Source organism: Triticum urartu, unplaced genomic scaffold (genome assembly GCF_003073215.2).
Source record: "Triticum urartu cultivar G1812 unplaced genomic scaffold, Tu2.1 TuUngrouped_contig_6101, whole genome shotgun sequence".
NCBI classification, from domain to species: domain Eukaryota; kingdom Viridiplantae; phylum Streptophyta; class Magnoliopsida; order Poales; family Poaceae; genus Triticum; species Triticum urartu.
Window position 1 is genome coordinate 1 of NW_024116833.1, and position 9,916 is coordinate 9,916.

The 9,916-nt window shown below is 46.7% G+C and overlaps 1 pseudogene; it reads left to right on the plus strand.

The window, feature by feature from the left end:
* The first annotated feature begins 1,719 nt into the window (after nt 1-1,719).
* On the plus strand, nt 1,720-3,586 carry LOC125530140 (annotated as a pseudogene).
* The last annotated feature ends 6,330 nt before the right edge of the window (nt 3,587-9,916 follow it).

Here is a 9,916-nt window from a genome sequence, read left to right on the forward strand (position 1 = left end):
CCCCGCCACCGCCTCATGAGTACGTGCATCGCAACCTTATCTCTTCCCGCAATTCCCTATCTCTGTCGTCGTCGTCATCGCGCCGCTAGGGTTCCGCCGCCCTGCCTTTAATTCGCAAGAGGATGTGTCGTTCGCGTCGGGCTCGTGTGGATATGCGGTGCGATTTAGGATTGGATTCGCGCTTGGCTTCTAGGGCTTCGTTTCTTGGCGTATTGCATAGCCCCTGGCGTCGAATTGGGGGCTCGATTCTTCTCATGCTTCAGGTAGCTCGGATATAGAGGATGTAGTTGTTGTTCTGTAATTCGGGCGAAATTTAATCGAATTCCGCCAGTATGCCAATCTCCTAGGCTAGAACACTGGTGGCTTGCGCTTCCTTGTTGCTACCTGCTACAATGCTGATTGTGCTGATTTTGTACTCTCCATTAGCTTAGTGAACAATACTCCTGCAGGCAGTAGTTTGCTCTGGTTGATATTGGTCAAGTATATGTGACTGTTGCTGATAATAATGAGCAGATGCTTGCTTATGTGATCCTAAATTTCTCTAGAGATGTCCCGTGCCTGCTACTCTAATTGTTATTTATCCTTGGACATACTGCGTTTCCACTTTTCTCTACCTAAATGGCAATTAGAGTTGCATTAGATATTTTATTCTCAATTCCACAAGTGGCTGTTATTTCGGTAGTTAATAGACTCATGGTTTGGACCAGTATTCCTGTGTCTTGATAAACCAGCTGTATCCTGTTAGGTGTACAGACAGTGATGAGATAGCCATTATTGCACAAGTCGCTGCTGTAATTAGGAAAGGGCTTCATGGAGGGAGGATGGTGATTAGTGATCCTAATCTGAAATTCTCAACATCTCAATGAGGTCACGGGGATGAGCTTCTTTCACTTGCAGGCTGCGGCTGACCTCTCCTTCAACTGCTGCTGTTTCACAACTATACGTGCCTCATTTCCTTTCTTTTCAGTTTATGTGGGTGATAGATTAGACCAAAACCTAGAATATGCAATTTAGGGCCAACTTTGTGCCTACCACCTTCTGCCTTTTATTTCCAGTTTCCACTTCCTGTCCGAACTCGTCCTTAGCTGTGTGGGGTGCGCACCTTGGTCCCTCTGAGCTTTAGCAGAAATCTGCAGTCCTGGATGGAGTGCTCTCTTGGATGCCTCACCTATGGCTCTGCACACGCACAGCTTGGGGTGTCTAAGTTTGCATTTCTGTCAACGCTTTATACATTAACATCAAACAAAAATTTCTGTCAGTGCTATAGTATCATATCTCTGTGCAACAGGTATAGAAATCTACCTGAATTTGAGTATGTGACTCGTTTTAAGTTCTTCTTCCAATTCGTTCAGCTCTCTTGCATTTTATAGTGGTATTTGCAAGAATGAAATGGATTAACTTACTGCATGAATAACATGATAAATATCTTAACATAGGTGCTGTAACCAGTGTAAACAATTAATTTACAGCTAAACTGTAATAGACTGTATTGAAGCTACTTGATTTTGGTTTATGCAGTCAATTTGCAGCTTGTAAGATTATTGCTGGTCATTACAATTTCTATCCTCTTTATTATGTATTTACTTCTACCAGTTAAACTGTACTGTATTTTTATGTGTTCAGTTATTCTGGCTTTTTGTATGTATATCTATGTCATTGTCTAACTCTTCTTTAATCTCCCATTACCGTATAATCATTTTTGTTCTCCTCTACAACAGTTTTGCGGATGGAATTGGATATACAGAAATTTATGCAGAATCATCACCTGCATGAATTTGAATTCCAGCATTTTCCAACTTCTTACCTCCGCTGTGCTGCTCATCGTGTTGCACAACATTATGGTTTAGAGACTACAGTAGCAGATAGCTTAGTTGATGGTTCTAATAGCAGGATAGTTGCGAGAAAAACACCTGAAAGCAAATATCCAGCTATTGCTTTATCAGAAGTTCCCGTTAAACAAGCAAGAAATGATATTGAGGCAGCAGAAAAGCTTAAGTTTGTCATTTGTCAAAGGCCCAAAGCTTCCCAAAATGGTGCATATGGTGCTGGAACCAACAATGGTGCGGCTAAAACTGTTGAAGAGAGGATAGATGATTACAATAAGGCACGGGCACGCATTTTCAATGGTTCCATCCCTGCAGATGTCGTAGGCCCAAGTGATTTTGGAGCTTTATCGGTTGCCAGAAACGAACCGGTGAATATTGAGCCTTCTGTTGATGAGAACAAGGGCTGCACGTTCAATAGCCGTTCCAGGGTTGCTGTTTTTAAGGACACTGAAAAAGATCGTAGTGATCCTGACTACGATCGTAACTACAAAAGGTTAGCATGTGACCCTATTAAATTTTGCTGCCACCATGGGGTCTTAATGTTGAGATTACAAACCATCAATGTGTTGATGTGTTCACCTCTGCAGGTATGTTAGGCCCCCCGTGCCTGACTATGGCGTGAGCCCAGGCGCCTTCAATTTTGCCGTGCCTCAGTTTGTGCAGTATGGTGTTGGTTATATGCAGTCTCCTAGCATGCCGAGGAACCAACCTTCTGTGTACTTTGGTCAACCTGATTTATCGATGGGATCTTCTGGAACTGCTGTTTACCCACAGTGGCCTACCCCAGCAATGATGTACCCCCATTGCTATGACAATCTTGGCCATGTGATTTCTCAGGTAAGCCTGTTATATGATTCTGCTGAGCTTGCATATCATTTGTTTCAGTATTTAAGGATAATATCAAGGTTAGGTTGTCTAAGTGCGTGTTCTAATCATGCAAGGTAGCCATTTTGTTATGGGTTCTAAAAAGTAGTAAACCAACATATCACATGCTTTTAGCCCTTTACATAACTTGGCTTAATCTGGCTGGTAGCACTTTGTTATGCTCATTGCTTCCAAGCAGGGTGGGAATGTTATATAACAGCGAGTTCTTCCTCGTCATGCCCAAGATAGTACTGGTAGTGGCCGTAGTAGTTATGAGTTATGACCCCGTCGCAAACAAGGGGTAGCTAAGCTTTTCCCCTGAAGCTTGAAAGGTTCTTGAGCAATCTGTTAATAAATAAGAATGTTGTTTGGTGGTATCTTGTTTGCTGCTGAATCCAACCTTTCTCTCTTTTGTTCCCTCACAATAACAATGCTCAATTCTATACAATGTTTGATTCAATTATCAAGTTTAATTTCGTTATATTGCTTGCCACAACAGTTGCTCACGTGATGGTCCTTTGGTTGTTTAGCTATTTGAAGTCGAAACATATCCTCCAAACAGCAATTATGGTCTCAATTATTATGTGAAATGTTTGTTAATTGTAACAAACTCCAACTTTATTTTCATGTCATCGTTCTGAAGGACCGGTTCTTAATGTTGCAGGTTCCGGTGTACCAGTCCTTCAACCATGGTTAGGAGATGCTACTTCATGGGATGTTGGAACAAAATTATTTAAAACCTGCTATGTCGTGTTGTCTTGTTAAGTGCGTCTATTTTGGAGTCAGTTTTTCCCATCATCGAACTTCTGGATAGTGTCAGCTAGGTGTATAAGAATTCTTATTATTGTTATTGTGCACTAATCTACAAACAGGGGCGCTTGTCTTTTGCTCGTTTACTTCTGTATTTGGTTAAGCACTCGTTTACTCTATTTGATATTCCTGTACATCACTCCCTGCCTCGTACTGGTCTCTGAGGGCGCGTACAACAATCCACCGTGAGTAGACCGGTATCTTAGCATTCGGGGTGCCACAATGTACATACAAAATCGGTAAATTTAAACTACAAACAGTATAATTTTGTCGAAACACGATCATAATTTCCACTGGAGCATCAAGTAATCAAGTTACTAGGATTTGTGATTAGCTCGAGAGAGAAAGAAGAAAGAGTAGTCTGCTGGTAATCTGGTTGGTCCAAAGAACGATAGTCAGCTTCTTAAGTCTGTTCTTTTATTAGTACCTCAGCGGTCGGTTGTTAACTGACTTGTTGTAGGTTCGAGTCCTACACATGACAACAAACTGCTGTAATATGCTGCCTGCTCTTCAAAACCAAACTTAGCTTGGAGAAGGACACAATTACAATTGTCCAAAAGCAAATTTACAACATCTACGACCGGTTGCCTCAAACCAGTCTCAAGCGCTCGGGCCGACTAGCACCCCTCATATCCGGCACCATTCTAGGATGGATATGAGGCGGCCCGGGATGCGTCGCGTCCGCCACGTCGGACTAATGTTCGGATCTCATACGAAATCGCTCGGAAACCCAACGACCCAACAATCCGATGAGCGTTCGGGCTATTTAAGTCGGACATCGACCCCCAGCACTAGCCACATCCACTTCTCTCGCTCTCCGCGCCGCCAACTTGATCCGCTCTCTGCTCGATCTTTGCTACAACCATGGCCCGACAGAGGGTGACCACCTACGCTATGCTGGCGTCGGAGAGGCGCCTCCAGCTGCTCGAGGAGATTCGGGCTTGGCTCGAAGCTCGGATCGTAGTCGGCCTGCCTCGGGACTCGTCGGAGCCGAAGGAGGAGCAACAACAATCGTAGGCGGGGCAGTCCCCCCAAACCATGGAGGGGCGGATCCGGAGGAGGAGCAGCGATAGTCGGAGCCAGAGTAGTACCCCCAACCCATGGAGGGGCGGATCCGGAGGAGGAGGACGCGGTGGGGCCGGAGCCACCTACGGGTTTTGCCATTGAGGAGACCATGACAAAGTCTAAGGTCACCCAAGCGGAGGAGGCGGCGGAACGCCATCCTGGAGTCCATCCAACAGAAGCCTCGGTGGAGGTCAACCGGCGCTTCCAGCGCTTCCTTAGGCAGCAGAGGGTGGAGATTGACGAAATCTTCGCCTCTAGTGAGTCCCACGATGAGCAGAGGGTGGAGATTTACTTCACATCTCACTGAATGTATCGACGTGCACACAACCATATCAAACCTCATATCAATCCTAGGTTGGCAAGAGTACATGCACCTCCACTAACCATAGAAACAATGCATGATTTGTTATGACATTTGTTCTAAGAATACGACACAATTGATCACATAATAACTTACCAGATACGAATGAACTAATCAGGAAGAACCCATCCATTGGCAAAGCTGGGGGGGGGGGCACTGCCCCCAACCTTTGACCAAATGGTGAAAGAAAAAATGAGGAGGGCTCAGGTTTTCTTTATAAACATACCAGAAAAAGCATTTTAACCACGCCTGGCGTTTCAGTTTATGGCAAGGATGAAAACCAGGTAGTAGCAAGGGAGTTGTATTAATCCCCCCACCAAGTAGCTGTATAATACGTCCAGTGGCTCAGTTAGTGGCTTATTTCCAATTTAAAAAAGGAGCATCCCATTGTTCAAATTGAACTGAATTTCAAGTCAAATTTAGGACTTCCCTAAAGAAGGACCAAATGTAGGAGCTTACCACAAAGGCGCTTTGTGAGAAAACAAGTCAAGGAGCGGGTAAACTACCTGCCAAAATGCACCTCATCGAGTGAGTGACATAATTCTTTGAAAACATCTAAACAATGGACCTTGCTAGGAAGCAAGTGCTTGCCCTTTAGGTGTATCTAGCGGCCTCCTATTTTAGGTATGTGACACCCTTTGCTATTCGGTTGGATAACGAAGGTATTACTACCATTTCCTCAAGGTCGCGATAGCGGAGCAGTACCCCCAGGCCATGGAGGGGAGGATCCAGAGGGGGAGCAGTGGCAGTCGGAGGCGGAGTAGTACCCCCAGCCCATGGAGGGGCGGATCTAGAGGAGGAGGACACGGTGGAGCCGGAGTGGGAGGCGGAGCCGGCTGCGGGCTTTGCCATTGAGGACACCATGAAAAAGTTCGAGGTCACCCAAGCGAAGAAGGCGGTGGAGCAGACCGCCATCCTGGAGTCCATCCAGCAGAGGCCTCGGTGGAGGTCAACCGGCGCTTCCCTCCGACTGCAGAGGGTGGAGATCGATGAAATCTTCACCTCTAGTGAGTCCCACGACGAGCCGAAGTTGCCGCAGGCGGCCATCTACCCGAAGCCCGACACGGAGGTCATGGACATCTCGATGATGAGTAGCGTAGGGTAGGTAGGATATATACGTAGTACGTTGGTTTATATTTTGCATGGTTTGTATGGATTTGAGATATAGACTATGGGGTATTTGGATGGAGCAGATGAACTTTGAGATGTGACCGACAACTTTTTGGAAACGCCCCCAACCCGGCCATCTACCCGAAGCCCGACACGGAGGTCATGGACATCTCGATGATGAGTAGCGTAGGGTAGGTAGGATATATACGTAGTACGTTGGTTTATATTTTGCATGGTTTGTATGGATTTGAGATATAGACTATGGGGTATTTGGATGGAGCAGATGAACTTTGAGATGTGACCGACAACTTTTTGGAAACGCCCCCAACCTATGACCAAATGGTGAAGGAAAAAATGAGGAGGGTACTGCTCCAACCTTTGACCAAATGGCGAAGGAAAAAATGAGGAGGGCTCAGGTTTAAAAAAAATCACACAATAGATATTCTTTATAAACATACCAGGAAAACATTTTAAGCACGCCTGGTGTTTTAGTTTTATGGCAAGGACAATAACCACGTAGAAAAAACAGGTAGTAGCAAGGGAGTTGTATTATACCTGCCAGCAAATGCCTGCAAAATATGTCCAGTGGCTCATTTCGAATTGAAAACAGGAATATCCCATTGTTCAAACATAACTGAATTTCAACTCAAATTTAGGACTTCCCTAAAAAAGGACCAAATGTAGGAGCTTACCACAAAGGCGCTTTGTGAGAAAACAAGTCAAGGAGCGGGTACAACTACCTACCAAAATTCACCTCATCGACTCAGTGACATGATTCTTTGAAAGTACCTAACAATGGACCTTGCTAGGAAGCAAGTGCTTTCCCTTTAGGTGTATCCAGTGGCCTCCTATTTTAGGTATGTGACACCCTTTGCGATTTGGTTGGATAGCGAAGGTATTACTACCATTTCCTCAAGGTCGCGATATCGGAGCAGTACCCCCAAGCCATGGAGGGGCGGATCCGAAGGGGGGGGGAGTGGCAGGCGGGGGGGGGGGAGGACCCCCAGCCCATGGAGGGGCAGATATGGAGGAGGAGGACGCGGTGGAGCCAGAGTGGGAGGCGGAGCTGGCTGCGGGCTTTGCCATTGAGGACACCATGACAGAGTTCGAGGTCGCCCAAGCGGAGGAGGCGGCGGAGCAGACCGCCATCCTGGAGTCCATCCAGCAGAGGCCTCGATGGAGGTCAACCGGTGCTTCCTCCGGCAGTAGAGGGTGGAGATAGATGAAATCTTCACCTCTAGTGAGTCCCACAATGAGCCGAAGTTGCCGCAGGCGGCCATCTACCCGAAACCCAACATGGAGGTCATGGACATCTCGATGATGAGTAGCGTAGGGTAGATAAGATATATACGTAGTATGTTGGTATTTATTTTGCATGATTTGTAAGAATTTGATTATAGACTATAAGGTATTTGGATGGAGCAGGCAAACTTTGAGATGTGACCGACAACTGTTCGTAAATGCCCCCAGCCTATGAACAAATGGTGAAGGAAAAAAATGAGGAGGGCACTGGCCCCAACCTTTGACCAAATGGTGAAGGAAAAAATGAGGAGGGCTCAGGTAAAAAGAATATCACACAATAGATATTCTTTATAAACGTACTGGGAAAACATTTAAACCACGCCTGGCGTTTCAGTTTTATGGCAAGGACAAAAACCAGGTAGTAGCAAGGGAGTTGTATTAAATCTGCCAGCAAATGCCTGCAAAATATGTTCAGTGGCCCATTTCCAATTGAAAAAAAGGAACATCCCATTGTTCAAACAGAACTGAATTTCAACTCAAAATTAGGACTTTCCTAAAAAAGGACCAAATGTAGGAGCTTACCACAAAGGCGCTTTGTGAGAAAACAAGTCAAGGAGCGGATACAACTACCTGCCAAAATTCACCTCATCGAGTCAGTGACATAATTCTTTGAAAATATCTAAACAATGGACCTTGCTAGGAAGCAAGTGCTTGCCCTTTAGGTGTATCCAGCAGCATCCTATTTTAGGTATGTGAGGCCCTTTGTGATTCGGTTGGATAATGAAGGTATTACTACCATTTCCTCAAGATCGCGATAGTGGAGCAGTACCCCCAGACCATGATGGGGTGGAACCAGAGGAGGAGCAGCGGCAGGCGGAGGCGGGGTAGTATCCCTAGCCCATGGTGGGGCGAATCTGGAGGAGGACACAGTGGAGCCGGAGTGGGAGGCGGAGCTGGCTGTGGGCTTTGCCATTAAGGATACCATGACAGAGTTCGAGGTCGCCCAAGTCGAGGAGGCGGCGGAGTGGACTATCACCTTGGAGTCCATCCACCAGAGGCCTCTATTTAGGTCAACCAGTGCTTCCTCCAGTAGCAGAGGGTGGAGATCGACGAAATCTTCACCTCTAGCGAGTCCCACGACGAGCCGAAGTTGCCACATGCGGCCATCTACCCAAAGCCCGACACGGAGGCCGTGGACATCTCGATGATGAGTAGCGGGTAGATAGGATATATACGTAGTACGTAGGTTTTTATTTTGCATGGTTTGTATGGATTTGAGATATATGTTGGGTAACACAGTAATTTCAAAAAAAAACCTACGCACACGCAAGATGTATCATGGTGATGCATAGAAACGAGAAGGGAAGAGTGTTGTCCACGTACCCTCGTAGACTGTATGCAGAAGCGTTATGACAACGCGGTTGATGTAGTCGTACGTCTTCATGATCCGACTGATCCTAGTACCGAAAGTACGGCACCTCCGCGATCTGCACACTTTCGGCTCGGTGACGTCCCATGAACTCTCAATCCAACTGAGTGTCGAGGGAGAGCTTCGTCAGCACGACGGCGTGATGACGGTGACGATGAAGCTACCGACGCAGGGCTTCGCCTAAGCACTACGACGATATGATCGAGGTGGATTATGGTGGAGGGGGGCACCGCACACGGCTAAGGGATCAATGATTAACTTGTGTGTCCATGGGGTGCCCCCTCCCCAAACCTATTCCAATTCGGCCTCCTGCTCAAGGGGGGCGCACCAGCCCCTTGTGGGCTGGTGTGCTTCTTTCTTATGGCCCATAAGCCCCATAACTTCTCCTGGGGGGTTCCGGTAACCTCCCGGTACTCCGGAAAAATGCCCGAACCACTCGGAACCATTCCGATGTCCAAACATAGGCTTCCAATATATTGTTCTTTATGTGTCGACCATTTAGAGACTCCTCGTCATGCCCGTGATCACATCCGGGACTCCAAACAACCTTTGGTTCATCAAAACACATAAACTCATAATACCGATCGTCACCAAACTTTAAGCGTGCGGACCCTACGGGTTCGAGAACTATGTAGACATGACCGAGACTCACTTCCGGTCAATAACCAATAGAGGAACCTGGATGCTCATATTGGTTCCTACATATTCTACGAAGATCTTTATCGGTCAAACCGCATAACAACATGCGCTGTTCCCTTTGTCATCGGTATGTTACTTGCCTGAGATACGATCGTCGGTATCTGTGACGCCCCGTGACCGATGTGCCAGGTGTCCTCCAGTTATTCGCCGTCGTTGCCATGTCATGTGCTTGTGTGTTGCATCTTGTCATGTCATCATGTGCATTGCATCATCATGTTTTCGAAACTTGCATTCGTCCCGGTCTCCTCATTCCGTCCGTTGTCCGTTCTGAGCCCAGACACACTTGCACGCGCCCGCGGCATGTCCGAAATAGTATTTTATAAGTGGCCGGAAAATGTTCTCGGAATGGGACGAGAGTTGACGTGTGGTCTTATTATAGTGTAGATAGACCGCCTGTCAAGTTTCATCGCATTAGGAGTTCGTTTGATAGCTCAACCGTTAAACTATAGCGGCATTATAGCCGGGCACACGTCGGACGTTTTCGGTCTCCGAAAACAGTCGCCGGGCCTC